The sequence below is a fragment of the Euprymna scolopes genome, chromosome 39 (assembly GCF_053919585.1).
Source record: "Euprymna scolopes isolate OS-2025 chromosome 39, ASM5391958v1, whole genome shotgun sequence".
NCBI classification, from domain to species: Eukaryota; Metazoa; Mollusca; class Cephalopoda; order Sepiida; family Sepiolidae; genus Euprymna; species Euprymna scolopes.
The window spans coordinates 78270711-78287600 of NC_136520.1; the positions used below are offsets into that span (position 1 = coordinate 78270711).

The window sequence follows — 16890 nt, forward strand, 5'->3', positions numbered from 1 at the left end:
TACATTTCTCAGTGGACGCCGAGCTAATGAGACACCTCTAATAATGTAGACAAATCGATAAATCACCGAAATGTAGCCTGAGTGTTCTACCCCTTCTTCGTGCGCGTCACTTATTTTAGAAAGTTAAGTTAAGCAATAATAATTAGCTAAGTGAATAATTAGTCTCTCTTCTCTCTTTGGCAACTTCTCTAAATAAAACCATTTATGAAATCTCTCAGCACCCGTCTCCTTGTGTCTTCTTTCTTCTTGAAAAAAAAAAAAAGATTATTGTATGGCAATCACTAGACGAAACGATGGCGATAAAGAAGAGGTGGCGGCGTCAGCCAAGCATGCATAAATAATTCTCAACATATGTATTAAGATAATTTATTTGTTATTGAAAATATAACAATTTTTATAATATGAATCCTCACTTACGATGGCAAAAGACAACTCGAGGATAACAGTTAATAACGTTGCCAGCTGGACGAAGAACAATATTATGAAACGATTGGAAATGATAAGCGAAATAAACAACATTTCATTTCTTTATAGGAAGGTATTTGTAAAAATTGGACTTCAAGACAGAAATTTGACCCTGTTTAATGAAGCAGTCTCATAGCAATGTACATTTTAATAAAGGTCACCACTTATCAAGGCCCAAAGACCGCTCGAGAATAAAGGTTAATGAGTGCCGGGGTGACTGTTAGAAAACCTTGTGATGATCGGCAATGGCGAAGTTTGGGTCGGGTTAGATTATTTATTAGGACTGCTAAACAAGAACTTATTTACATATAACCCACCGAAGACCCTAACGCGTGTTCATTGGTATCAGAGTTCGAATTCAGGTGTATTCGGAATCACAGAACACCCAGACAAAGTTCCACACCTATACGTGTTACCCAAATAGTTCACACATTACCGTAGTTGGCCAAGATCGATCCCCACGAGAACAGGGATCCCCCACTCTCGCACAAAGGGTCCAGGAGATGAAGCAATCGGTATTCTCAAATCAGAGAAAGTGGCAAACGCCTCGGTTGTAATTTAGTTTAGAGCCGTGGCCACACCTTCGGGCGTCGTGCTGATTCCTGCAATTTAAAGCACGCCACTTGACCGACAAAAACAAAATAAATCCTCTGGTCGTTTTCTATAACAAAGATTGTATTGTCAGATAAATACAAAGTCCTAAATAACTGTACAATATATATATATATATATATATATATATATATATATATTAAACGAATATGTTATAGTCAGATGGAAAACAGCTTCGCGGTATTGTATTCCACTGCAAAGCTGGAAAGATACGCGGTCCGTATTCTGCATAAGTACTTACTACTATGTAGAGGAGAGTTCGATATGTATTTGTGGACGCTTGAAGACGGCGAACTTGCATTCACTAAGGTAGCAGGTCTGTTATAATGTGTTTCAATACTGGGAAGTTACAAAACCTAAGACTAGAAGTCTGAATAAGCTAAACAATAAAAACTAATTCTCATAAAGAATAAAATAAGAAATATGTCTTTTACTTACCGGTCATTGCTGAAAACTTGAACGCCGTTTTTTTGCTTGCTTTTAACCCACAATCTGAAGGAAAAAACAAAACAAAAAAGGATACTTGATAGCCAGTCACGTGGTTAGTAACATCCAAAAAATGTCCGATTTTCTACGACCGGATCTTAACATAAGACACAGATCTCAGTTAAAACGCGCATAGACTTCAGCTTTTTGAGCGAGTTGCAGATGTGAACGAACGCTGTGCAATATATGGATTCGAAAAAAAAAGAAGAAAAAAGCACGCCTATTTGCAGGGAAACAATAAATGCACTCAGAACGATGTATGAATTAAACATACATACACACACATAATCACAAATATTCACACACTATTGTGTGTGTGTGTGTGTGTGTGATAGGGTAAAATAGAGAGAGGAAGATACATAGAAATAGAAAGATGAGAGAGGGTGAGAGAGAGAAAGAGAGAGATAAAGAAGGAGATAGATAGATAGATAGAGAGAGAGAGAGAGAGAAAGAGAGAGAGAGAGAGAGAAAGACAGGGGTCATGGGTTACGGGGCGTAGTACAGGGTAAAGTGGGGATTATATTTTATTACTTTCGCACGAAGCGAATGCAAGAGATTGTGCGTCAATGTAATCGCAAAACTTGCACACGACGACGAGGGAGACTTTGATAACAACAGACCACAGTATGAATGCATTCAAGAAAAAAATCCTTTTTCGCTGAACACAAACACCATCTCTAATAAAAAGAAAACACAGACAATCGCATATGTTTCACGTATATATATATATATATATATATATATATATATATATATATATATATATATATATATATGTGTGTATGTGTGTGTATGTATGTATGTTTAATATATACATATTATATATATACATACATATATGTGTGTTTCGTATATATATGTGTGTGTGTGTGTGTTTCGTATATATATATATGTGTTTCATATATATATATATATATATATATATATATATATATATATATATATAGCAAGTTATAAAATGTATATGGCGATTAAGCTACACTGAATATTCCGCGTTTCATCCCCTCTAGGATTCTTCAGGCTTATGCGTTTCATCCACTCTAGGATTCTTCAGGCTTACGCGCATAAGCCTGAAGAATCCTAGAGTGGATGAAACGCAGAATATTCAGTGTAGCTTAATCGCCATATACATTTTATAACTTACTAACTAGCTCTACCTACGTATTGAGCATTTTGAAGTAAATACTTAAAGTTTAAGCATAAATCTATACTTTCGTATATTAATTTTATGTAAGCAAATTAAGTAGTTATATATATATTATATATATACATATGTATATATGCGCGCGTGTGTGTGTTAGTGTATGTGCGTGTTTCATATATATATATGTGTGTTTCATATATATATGTGTTATATATATATATATATATATATATATGTATATAGCATATATATATATATATATATATATATATATATATATATATATATATATATAATAGCAGGACGGTCGGCGTTGCCCTGTCGTAAAATAAGCTTAAATATTTTACTTTAATTAATGCGGAATTCATATTTATTATAAAGATAATTACCGTACGTACGAAACGTAACGTTAAATTCATTAAAAAAAGTAAAAACAAAAACGGCAAGGGGCTGAGTCATGTGCATGCGAGTATTATGTTTTTTCTAAACAGTTCATTTCTTGTAAGTAAAAAAGCACTTGGTTCAAGTACGATAACAATTAGACCAGTTTGCCACATTCATTAAAAAGCGTTTTCAAGTCTACGAATTCTCAACAGGAGGAAGCTGTCATGTAATTAATTCCTCGTCCGCAGTTGTGAAACAGTTGACACACAGATAAAACTGCGACAAGTACAAATGTTTTAAATTTAGACCTTTTATCAGATTAAACATTTTTCACGTGTCCGAATACCCTATATAGTAAATTCCAAGTCTGTAGTGTAAACATTCGTTGAGTATATAGGTTGAGAGTTCTCCTCACACACATGCCCACACATTTTCACTTTTATATCTATATGCATATATATATACGTATATATATATATATACATATATATATATATATATATATATATATATATATATAACCACCCACACCCACACACACACACACACACACATATATATATATATATATAATATGTATATATATATAATCATGTATAGTTGTCTATGTAATTATTTACGGGCACGCTTTACGTTGTCTTATATCTAATTAATCTACATGAAATAAAAATGATACATTTGCTTTCATTGATAAGGTTAGTCCTATTGTTAGAGCGTCGAGCTGCCGTCAATGAATTCTCGGATTCGGATCTGGCTAGGTTTAGTAAGCATAGATAGTTATAGTTTTTAAATGGATGTCGTATATATATATATATATATATATATATACTAGACTACCCGTGACCCGTTCAATCAGTATGTTATATTAGCTATGGAATTAATATAGGAGCGTGACACTTGGAACGTAAAGAAAATAGTTTTTGTGACATAACAGAAACATTTCTATGAAAGTATATTAAAAATGAAAAAAGAATATAGATAGATTTCTATGAGTCGTTATGTTTATAACCGTTTATTTAAAAAAAAAACTTACAGCCATTGAATTATAAGTGGTTTACCGTACTTAAAGGTAAATCTGCACTATTCAAATTTGGATATATCATTTAATTTAAATGGAGGAAAATACAACTGGGACGCTGAAAACGTACACAGTAAAACAATACGTTGTAAAATGCTCTTATTGTTGTCAAAGGTTAAAGTAGATTTATTTGTAAGAAAATTACGTTAAAATAACTTAAACGTAATACGGAAATGAAAGATGCAAAAAGATGCAGAAAGTATTAACAATTATTTAGATAATTTAAACACGAAAAAAAAAACAATTGGGGTGCTGAAAGCGTACGCAGTAAAACAATACGTTGTCAACGGGCCAAAGTTGATTTATTTGTAAAAAAACTTGCGACAGTATACTTGTAATACAGAATAGTTGCAAAACATCATCACCCTTCCCATATTAAATAATAATTTCTAAATAATAACGTTAATATTTCAGTGCGCAAGTCAAAGTCTGCAAAAGTAGCGATTTGTGTTTATTTGTTTACGCTGTCATGGGTTTATGTTTATGTACACATGCGCAACCGGAAGTCGTAAACCGGATGTTGGTTACAACACTCGTTACAAGGTCATTTGAGTTGTATAATTATATATATATATATATTAGACAAACCAATAAATATATATATATATATATATATATATATATATATATATATAGGTAGATAGATATATATGTATATAGATATATATTGGTTTGTTTAATACATGTGTACGCTATTCGTCACTAAACTCTCGGGAAGAATATAGGGCAAGTGATTGAAAAAGGATGCTTATTTAATCATATGTATTAAAGGATAATAACTATGCAAACGTTTACTTGAAATATGGGATTTCTGCTAGGTCCGTATATTTTAGTGGGAGTATCGAAATTGTAACACTTTTTTACAAAGGGGTAACCACTTATCAAGCCCCAGAGGCCACTCGAGGATAAGGTTTAATGGGTATGCAATAGTTATGGGATTATAGCGTAGTAATCATAAGTATTGAGGATTTTGTAAATTGGATTACTTAGAGGAACGGTTCATCAAGAACTTGTTTACCTTGGACTTGAAGACAAACAAATTGTAGTCAGCGGGAAAGTAGGAAATCGGAGCAGGAGCTGCTAAAACCGGCCTATCCTGACTACAAAATAGACTTCGTGGTTTAGTGGGGGATGCCATTTTCTTTTCCCTGCAACCTCTCTCCCACAGAAGAGACGTTGCAAGCCTGTCTTTATTTTATTTCTATTTTTATGACAAGTGCTCGTCTGAGTTCCAATCCCTCGTCCCCCCTGGCCAATATTTCACGAGAAACACCCGTCTGGCTGAAACTACTGTCAATAAGTTTCCCCACTATTTATCTGTGCCTAAATCCAAACGTAGATTCCATGAGCAAAGCTTCTTTCTTAGAACTGCACGCCAGTGGAACTCTCTGCCGGTTGCCTGTTTCCCACCTGACTACAACTTGGACGTCTTCAAGTCCAACATAAACAAACTCCTGACAAAACGCCCCCTTAAGTAAGACACTCTATCAAAACCCCAAATACTAATGATTACTACAATACTATCTCATTGATTACTGTACACGCAATAACTCTTATCCCTGAGTGGCCCTCGGGCCTTCATAAGTGATGACCCCCATGTAAAAGAAAGAGAGTTCCACAGGCGTGCAGTTCTATGAAAGAGGCTTTGTTTATGGAATCTACGTTTAGGTTTAAGCACATATAAAGTATGGGGGAAATTATTGATATTGGTTTGGCTAGACGAGTGCTTTTCGTGAAAGTTTGACGAGGGGGGATGATAGATTGAAACTCAGACGAGCATTTGCCATTAAAATAACGATAAAGCAGAGGCGGACTCGCGACGTCTCTTCTGTGGGAAAGAGGTTGCAGAGAAGAGAAAAGGGCATCCATCATTAAGCTACGAAGTCTATTTTGTGAAGGCAAGATAAGCTCCTTCTTGTAGCTCCTGTCCAGATGTGGCAACAGTACTTCATCAGTGGCCGTATCTGACTTTTACATAGGTAGGGAATTGCATCATTAGTGAGATATCTACTGGAGCGGTAGAAAGATCCTACTATTTTTCCAGCGGCCTTGGCAACAGATATGATGAATGTATTCCATTTTAGATCAGGAGTAAAGGTCAAGCCCAGAAGCTTGTTAAAACATAGAGCCTCCCCATGACGAGAGCCATTTATTTCAATTGATGCCAGATGAGTATCAGAGCGGTTATGATGTAAGGATAGGAGCTTGGTTTTAGATGCATTAAAAGTAACCAGCAACCGCTTTCCCCATTGTATCATGTGCTCAAGATCAGAGGAGAGAAAATCAGAGAGAACTTGATCATTTAGGACCTTTGATATGTTGCCATACGTGGTAGTGTCATCAGCATAAATCTAAATGGATGATCGAAGGATGTGATTTGGAAGATCGTTGATGTAGATCAAGAAGAGATTTGGGCCCAGAATCGACCGCTGAGGGACTCCAGCATTAATACTGTGAGCTTCTTATTTCTGCCCTTGAGAAAAAATGTTCAGCTATACCATAGCTCGATATCTTATAAAGTAGATTTTTATACCATACTCTATCAAAAGCCTTTGATATGTCAAGAGCAATTGCTCTGAAAAGGAAACCTCCAACAAGAGATTCACTAATTGTATGAGATATAACTGTATGCACATCTGCTGTAGATCTAGCAGAACGGAAACCATATTGCATGTCACTAAGAAGATTATTTTTGCTGAGGTGGTTGACTACTTCTCTATTTAACACAGATTCCAGCAACTTACTCATGACGCACAGGAGTCTGATTGGTCTGTACTGAGAGGAAGATGATCGATCACCTGAATTCTTTAATACAGGGCATACTGATGCGGTTTTCCAGGGTGTTGGGAAGCAAGTCTCCTTAAGACAACGCTTAAACAGCTTTGTAAGTATGGGAACTAATTCTGGTGGAAGCTTTTTGAGCACTGTAATTGGAGTACCATGAGGGTCGGTTCCTTTACTGGAATAAACGTTATTTATTGGCTTGGCAACATCACGCACATATATATGTATGTCGCATAGCGTGTTTTCTGATACAGGCAGAAATAAAGGGGGTTGACGGCCTTGGTCGCATATGGTATAATTAGCTGCAAAGTTCTTGGTAAAGAGTCTGGCTTTGTCTGATGCTGACGCGATTACCTCAGGTCCATTGATGATAGTTGAGATAGAACCCACTCCTCTGTTCAAGACCCTATTTGCTATTTGCCAAAACTGGTGGGAACCAAGCCGCTGCTCAGCTACTTTGGACTTAATGAACTTGTATGTAAATGAAGTGTAAATTATGAGGAATAATTTATATAACTAAATAATAAAGGCGATGGGATAAATTATAAAGGGTACAATATGAAATCTATATTCCGTCAAAAATATGGAGGATAAAGAGATGATAAAATAAGGGATAAATAATACAAAGGAACATGTGGCGAAAAGTATGAAAAGGTATAAAAATTATAAAGTAATAATAAATAAAAAAAGTATAAGAAATACAAAGTTATAAAATACAAAAGAATAAAAGTATATATAAAAATATATAAAAAAATATCAGTATAAAAGTATGAGAAGCATAAGTCTTCAAAAATGCCATGGTATAAATTAATAATCATAATAATATATTACTTATCCTACACACCTAAAAGATGTAGCATACCTATTAAGCTTAATTTGTTGAGCTTTGTATTATCCCGATAAGTTTCCTCTTAAAAAAAACTCTTATTTATAACCCCACCACATACATATATATATATATATATATATATATATATATGGTACTAGCAAAAGTACGCGTCGTTGACTAGGTTCAAAAACAGCCTACAGAAAATGGACTCTGATTTATGAAAGTATGATGAGAAGTTATGAAAAGAAAGGGTTGTAAAGAGATAGCTTCGAATTTGGGAGTATCAAAACCAAAGCAAAATATAATGAAAGTAAAAATAAAATAGATAAACCCCATAATTTATTATACCATACCTGTTCACACTGAAACACTTATCACAATATTATGTGGATCTATATTAAAAAACCTTGTTAAACTTTGTGACATATTTCCATTCTATGGAGGTCAGGCGCGAACGAACACCCCATAATTTTATTATATCATATTTCTTCAAACTGAAACATAATTATCAAAGTATACTTACGCAGATAGATATGAAAAGTCTTTATTAAAGTGTGTGCCTATTTCCATTCTATGGAGTCCAGGCGCGAACGCAGACCCCACAATTTTACTATACCATCCCTATTTAAGTTAAAGCATGCTTATCAAGGTATTCTTATGTACATCTATATCACAAACACTTGTAAACGTTTTTTTTAAATTTTTGATTCCATACTTTGTGAACCAGGCGCGAACACAGACCCCCCCCCAAGTATAATGAATCATCATTATGCTAAATCCAACAACCCATTCCTGTGTCTCGATACATCTTCTATCATTATATGCAATCAGTTTTCTATCATAGTCAACCATACAGGAGCCTATTCGTGACCAGACACACACAGGCATTCAGTTTTATATTATAGATATACACATCTGTTTTTTTTTTGTGTATTGATATTCATATGAAAAACACTTTGTTCTATTTATTTAAAAAGAAAATACAACTTTGTTATATATTTGTCGTGGAATTGCATTCATCTGCAAAAGATCTAACTAATTTGCATATTCTTTTAACCATTAATTTTAATTAATTCCCTATTAGTTTTTTCGGTTTTCTTATGGGATAATCATCTTTAGTTTACTATTACGTGTAATTATATTCATGCAGATATTCTACATGAATTATACTTGCGTAATATTTGCGTAAAATGTTATAGTTAATACAAACATCTTTCTCTCTCTCTCTCTCTCTCTATATATATATATGCATGCGTATATATATTTGTTTAAAGAGTTTTGCCTACCAAGACCCTCCTAGAGTCTGCTCTACAGACATGAAACTTAATATATAACGTATTCGAACCCATGCGAAATTTTCTATCTGGGTTTTCCCCAGAGAAAATTGGGGCAAAAGTGTGAAAATGAGAAAAATGGAAATTGTCAGGTGAATGTCGAACAACGGCATTACGAATATGCATACCTAACGTAATAGCTATTGGCTCATGTTTACACTGTTAACCTTGCAGAAAACATGCCTTTATAGATCAGCAAGTAATGTCAAAGGAAAATATAAATCGTAATCGTTTTTCGTTGGTTGCGCACGAGTAATTTTTTAAAAACTTTTACAGCATTACTATATATTGGATCTAATATAGTATGAGAATATATATCAATAAAAATATCAAACTTAAACGTATTTTACGACCAGGCGCACCGGTGTATATATATATATATATATATATATATATATATATATATATATATATATATACATATATATATATATATGTGTGTGTGTATATATATACGGGTTTATATATATATATATTTAGTAAGATAATTGATAATCTATAATTAAAATTAAAAATCGGTTTCATAAAGAGGAACACAACAAAGCCAATAAATTGTACGATCGTTTCGGAAACGATGTTTTTATTGAGATAGACATTAAGTCATGGACAATCATTTTAACATATAATTTTTTGAGACAAAGTTTCCTCATCAGCAAAAATATTGGGTGTTATTTTTTAAAGACACCAAAAATCAACCTAGCATTTTTTTTAAAGTAATACAGATGTATCTGGAAAATATTTTAATATAAAGGAAAATATTTACTTTTTTGTTGTTGATTAACAAAGTAAGATAAATTGAGTATAAAAACTAGAATAAAATCATAAAGTTAAATGGGGTTTAAATGTAAGGTTAAAATATTGTATTGTGATAATGGTTTCAATTTATGTTTAAAATAAAACAAGTCAATGGTCAATATGCAATTATGCTTTAAAAAGAAAATCCATTTTGGACGTAACCCTGTCATATCAAAGAACCTACTGATTATTACATATTCCGAGCCTTTTTGCGTATGTGTAAATAAAACTTCTCAAATGCGATGTTAGGCTGTATAAGGTGTTTACTTTGGTTAAAATTGTCGGTTTCTTCTTTCATCTGATTGTTTCAATAATCGGTATTCATCGAAGATGCTCCGATAGAAAACCTATCGAGGAACACCAACAGATGAATAAAGTAAATTTCTATGAAATTTCATGAAAATCAGCTCGGGTGTTGTGAAGTCTATATTAAACAAACTTACACACAGACACAGACACCCGCACACAAACTCTCACATACACATACACACACATACACACAAACTTACACACACGGACAAAGTTCATTTCATATACGTTAGTAGCTTTTCCAGAAATAAAGTAACAAATAAAGTTTTCACGAAGTTAATTCAAGAGTGCTCAATACCGAAGTAGGGCAAGATATAATTTTTATTTGTTTTACATAGGAATTAATATGTCGCTACACATTTATGGGCATGACTGAAACATGTTCATGAACGTGTAACGACATATTAATTTTAAAAAGTATATATATGTATTAGTGATGGGACGATTCCAATATTTTTCAAGGCCCAAATACAATTACGGATTCCGTCCTAAATTTCCGATTCCGATTCTTTATAAATCTCTAAATATTTTACTATACAGTTGTATTTTTCCACGATTACCGTAAAAACACACATGTTAAACGTGCAAATGATTTCCCAAGCGTAAAATAAACTTGTGATGGACAATCTATCGATTTTAGATTTAATGGTAGTTTCAAATCAAGTGTATATGTTATCATTATTACCAGCAATGGACAATTTTGTTTGCAATAAAATCAAATAAAAATTACAATTAAAAGTATCGATATTTTTTTGGCAAAGTTTTCCGATACCAATATCCCCAAATGTTTCGATTTTTTCGATTCCCGATTCTGATTATGATTTATTGTCCCAACACGTTTATATATATATATATATATATATATATATATATATATATATATATATATATATATATATATATATATATATATATATATACTAGCATGGGTGTTTGGAGGTGTATGTTGAGCAAAAAAAAAAGTGGTAGTGGGAAGGCAGGCTCGATCCCGTACTGTGAAGGAGGAAAAGAACGGGGAAAAACGTGACGTCTATGCTGTTACAACCACCGTCAAACCGGAAGTGACTTAAGTTTTAATTAAGGCTAGACAATCGAAAAGAGGGAATGACTTTCGAAAATATCGGCGAAAAAAGCGACCCCTCCCTGTAGAAAGGTGCCCAGTTGAGGGTGAAGAAATTAATTTTTTTAGCCAATTTTTCAGTATTTTTCGTCTGAAGGTCCAGCTTTAAGCGATACTGATCTTGTGAAAATCCGTCGCCTCTGTCGAAAGTTTTAGGCAGACATGCAAACATACATACATACATTTATATATTGATAGCTCAAATTTTCGACCCAAAGCGATTAAAAAGCTTGCCTATCTCTGAATACCCTTTATGTAAAATTTTAAACGTTTAGACTAGAAATTGTCTGAATAATTTGGTAGTGACCGCAGACGTCAATATTTTTAAAACTTTGAACCCTATTATGACTCCTTAACATTTATTTTTTGGGGCTCAAATCAAGTTATTAAGTTAAATCAATGTCCAAGTAACCTATATCTAAAATTTCAATTGTTTATACCCAAAATTATCGGAGGAGTTTGGTAGAGTTCTCAAAGGTCGAATCGTTGAACTTTGCCCCCCTAACAGCCAAATTTCTGACCGAAAACGGATTACAAAGATTTTCCCAATTCTCAGTACTCTGTATATCAAAATTCGAGTCTGTAGACTAAAAATTGACAGAGTTATTGCGTAGGGAAATGTAAACAGACACACTCACACACACAGACACGTTCACTTTATATATATATAGCCTTTGAGATTTGAAAAAAAAATCAGTCGACCGCCAGTCGAGTGTGAGGTAAGATTTACTCGCCCCAAAATATTTTTACTCGTCGGACTTTATGTCTTTGTTTCAGTCAATAATAGTAAATAATTTAACAATTCAAGAAATTACGGTGTGTATAATCTACCAAGAAAATATTTGTTTAACTCTTGTAAATCAACTATTTTATTACTGCAAACATTTCAGTAAATATTCAACAAAACGTTAAAATATAACACCAGTTTCTTTATATAGCATCATTCATATTATTGTTCTATAGAAATAAGAATCATTTCTTCGGATGCTTGACGGAACGATGCGTTTTTTTCCTCTTTCAAATGTTTTTCTTTACTTTTGTAAGCATGAAGTGTATGTAGTTGTAGCGTTGAAGATTCTTTTCCAAATGAATTTCAAAATCAGAGAGCTAAATAAAGGCGACATTTTGACTACACGCCGAATGTGTAAATTTGACCTCTTGTTGACCTTTAGCGTGACCACCTTTTTTTTCAGTACGATATCCCAATGGTCTCACAGCTAGAGATGAAAGAATTCACAAATTACGAGACATAAGTATTCTAAGTAACCGCATATTTGAGGGTCGGAAAATAAATGAGTTTGTACCGTTTCTTTATTAAAGAAATTTTATCGACTCGCGGGCGAGTGATTTACGACTTTTAGTCGTCCAAGAAATTTTCAATCGACTGTGGCGACCGGTCGTGTAAAGTCTCAAAGGCTGTATATATATATATATATATATATATATATATATATATATATATATATATATATATATATATATAACATGTAGAAAGTTTCCAAACATTTTTCTTGTAGGCACTTTTATTGATAGTACATACATGAAACTCTAGTCTACTTCGTAGTAATTTTCTCGGCTGCAATGCACTTGTACCGTTCCAACTTCTGAAACCCCATGGAAGTCCTCTTGCTGGAGGGTGTCAATGACTCTCGTCACAGCGTTTTCCACTCCTCAATTGTCTCATAACGAGAGCTTAAAAGGTTTTCCCTGTAGCTTGGAAATAACCAACATTCACAGAGAGCAAGGCCGGGACTATAAGAAGAGGGAGGCACTTTCTTGATGACCATCTTTGTCATGACAACGTCTTTCTTTTTTATCTTCTCTGAGCATCCTTGGGACAAAACACGCTAATCTTCCGCATCTTTAGTTCTCGTCAATAATTGTATTTACAATTTCCACATTGACATATAACTGCACACTTATTGTCTCTATAGAGACACGACGGTCGTTATCCATGAAATTCTTTATTTGACCAATCAACCCTGGCCATCTGACTTCTTTACTCATTCCATATCTCTCATTATCCTTCACAGATTTCTTGCTTTCCTTGAATCTCTTATGCCACTCAAAAACTGATGCTCAATTTATGCAAGATAGTCCAATGGCAGTCCGAAGTATTCCATACGTTTCTGTCGCATTTTCTAAGTTTAAAACTAATTTCGTTGCATATCATTCTTTCTAAAGTGTCCTCAGGTCTAGATTGCATTTTTGAAATTAACCAGCTGTGACAATCAGGTTTTAATAGGGTGCATTCCAGTTCCTGCTGTAGCTATTCATTTGAACCTAAAATCATAAAAAAATGGCTAGTCATCTCATATGGTGTATAGCAATAAGATACTGAAATTTCAAGAGTCTACGCCAATTTGAAATGCACAGACAAAAAACGTAATGAAGTCAGTTCGTATATATTTTTTATATGAATATTTTTGTATGAATATAAAACCTTACTGGAAAGTAAGCTATGTTTGTATGTTAATAAAACATATTATAGTTAGAGAAAAAAGGAGAAGGGAAAGAGAGACAGAGGGGAGAGAGAGAGAGTGAGGGGGATAGAAAAAAGGTTGAGAGACAATAAAAATGGCAACGCTCGTCTGAAATACATGTCTGCTGTGTGAGTAATAATGTTATTGTAACCTTTTATATATATCGTCACCAATTGAGAAGAGCAACGGTTGTCTCCGCCGGGAAAAGTTTATGTACATTTCCTGCGTCGACGAACATTCTTATCGCATTAAAAGAATTCATATTTCCCTGCAAAAATAAACACTGATACTAATTTTGTTTTCATTACTCCAACCAGAATCGATGTTATTTTATTCTTCTCTTTTCGTATTAAATGTTTATAAACGGAATAGGTTCCGATGAACATTTGATATTAGCACCTCCCTAACACACACACACACACACACACACACCAACCCACCCACATACACACACACACACACACACACACATATATATATATATATATATATATATATATATATTTATATCCTAGATCAACCCAACTAGAAGCAAAACCATAACCTTTTCAGTCTAGAGATATCCAGATTTCCAGAAAACCTTCTATTCTTGAAGCTCTTGCCTTTGTAAGTCCCTACATGATCCCTGTTTCCTCGACAGTACCAAAACGCAGAAAATTATATAAAGCGTAAACAAACATTTTGCTGCACAGAACCTACTTATCATACTCCAATATATCTATCTTTTAGTCACAGTAGGAATAAAGGTGAGCAAAATAAAGAAAAAAAATCGGAATAGTTTTTTAAATTTATTATTGTAAACACCACGAAATCACATTGCCACCTAAGCATAAGAGGCTACTGTTTGGGATCATATCGAAAGGGGCACTTGGAAGGAAGTTGAGCAGCGTCATATATGTTCACATTACATATAAACGTCTCCATGTCAGTACAATAAGGAAAGCAGGAGACCGGGAAGGAATTACAAAGTCTAGCAGTTCCAGGAAATAAAGTAGAAAGTATTCTGACATTTAGTGATCTATAATGTAAAGAGGTGTGATTTTGATGCTTGTTGAGATAGTCGTGGGTATTGACGGCGAGGGGACACAAGTGCTAGGAGTTCATCAGAGTATTATAAAACTACTTGTGAAAGAGGTATGTGGTTGCAACATTGACATTGCGGGACATATTAGGCTGGAATCTCTTTTTGGAGCTGTATAACAGGGGGGTTAGGGTTAGGGTTAGGGCTAGGGAGCTGTATAAGAGGGGGTACCACTCGGAGATGCACCAGCGTAGATGTGCAACAATACTGTCATTCATGGCTTTGTAGCGATACAGGATTGTTGTCGGGTGTGAATAGATTCTCGTACTGTAGAGAGAACTCACATGATTTGGCAAAGATCAAAGGTTTAAAAAAAAAATTTTTTATTCAATGTTCACCCTAAACAAGGCACAGTGCCACTTTGAAGCAGGGGGCTACTATCAGGGATTTAATTAGCATGGTCATTATGAAGGGAGATGAGTAGAAAGATGTTTGTTAACATTACACTTGAACTTCTGCATATCATTGCAGTTGGGAAAGCAGAATCCCGGAAGGGAGTTCCAAAGACCCGCAGTTCTGGGGAAGAAACTATTGGAGTAAAAGGATTTCTTGCACCTAGGGATCTCTACTGTAAAGGAATGAGACTTAGTAGCTTGTCGGGTTTGTCGGGGGTAGTTACGTCGGGGAGGTACAAGTGTTTGCAGTTCGTCAGAGCATTCACCATTAAAGTATTTTTAGAACAGGCAGAGGGATGGAACATCTCGTCGATGGGACAGAGGCTGAAGCCTAAATGACAGTTCAGGACCTATCAGGTTGGCGACTCTCTTTTGAACCCTGTCCAGGAGCGAGAGACAAGCAGCAGATGCACCGGCCCAGATGTGACAACAGTACTCCATACATGGGCGAATGGTGGCCTTATAGAGGTAGAGAATACTGTCAGGCGTAAGTAGTTTTCTAGCACGGTAGAGGGAGCCAACCTTCCTTGCAGCAGCCTTGTCAATGCTCTCAATGTATCTATTCCAGTTCATATTCCCTGTAAACGTTAGGCCGAGGAGTTTAAAAGAAGTAATTTCAGGCAATGACGGTTACAGATTTAGTTTCCCCCTGCCTCATCAAGCGCATGATATTAAAAGTTACCGTTAAGATATTCACAGAACGAGCTTGCTTAGATGCATGCTGTCTGTCAGAAAAAAAGTTTACTATCTATAAAGTGGTAAACTAGCAGTTGGTTGTGTATCGGTGGCTATTTCTGTTTAGCATGGCATGAGGTGGAATATTTAGCAGGGAGGAAAACGCGTCTGTCAACAAGTTGTGTTAGTAATGCGAATGCCGTGAGAGTACTGTACTCTGCTGTAAACTTGTTCTTTGTTTAATTTGAGTCTTATTCTCCCCCTCCCATTAACATAACATACACATATGTAATAACAATGTACGGCACTCGTCTGCTTTCAATAAAATCTCCCCAATTATCCCCCTTTCATTCTTTCATTCTCTTTGCTTCAATTTTTACTTCTCTTTTCGCAAGAGCGGTGAATTAGTAACAAAAATAGTCGCTGAAGCTATGGAAACCAGTTATAAAACACGTCGCTCACCTCCTTACGTTTTTTTTACGATTTTGAACACCAGAAAATTCATCATATCATTTGTTTTATTGAGCGAAAATTGAACAATTTTTTTTTCACAATATAGCTGAGCAGGTGTCTATAAATTGTAATAATTGTTTGATATTTGGTCGAAAACTGAGTGAGCGGTGAAGCTTTAAAGCAGTTCTAAATGACTAAAACTGTCACTTAACCATATATTCAAACACAATCGTGTTTGAATGATATGTATATATAAACAGAGAGAGAGAGAGAGAGAGAGAGAGAGAGAGAGAGAGAGAGAGAGAGAGAGAAAGAGAGATAAAGAAAGAGAAAGAGCTGGGGGAATTGATTGATCATCTCGATATTCGGTGACATTTCAGAGATGACTTCGTGTGTCATACATTTGAAGCATTCTCTTAAAGACTAAAAATAGTAAGATTACGTGTGTTCGGCTGATGCACGT

At 34.6% G+C, this 16890-nt stretch overlaps 1 long non-coding RNA gene across 2 annotated transcripts in view; it reads right to left on the reverse strand.

Annotated features, from left to right (window-relative positions):
* The window catches only part of LOC145263887 (uncharacterized), a 1009224-nt gene that overhangs the window by 370302 nt on the left and 622032 nt on the right, over window positions 1-16890 (reverse strand). For both annotated transcript variants that reach the window (XR_013864613.1, XR_013864614.1), the window contains exon 3: window positions 1516-1569. This is a non-coding gene — a long non-coding RNA (uncharacterized LOC145263887). The remainder of the gene's footprint in view (window positions 1-1515; window positions 1570-16890) is intronic.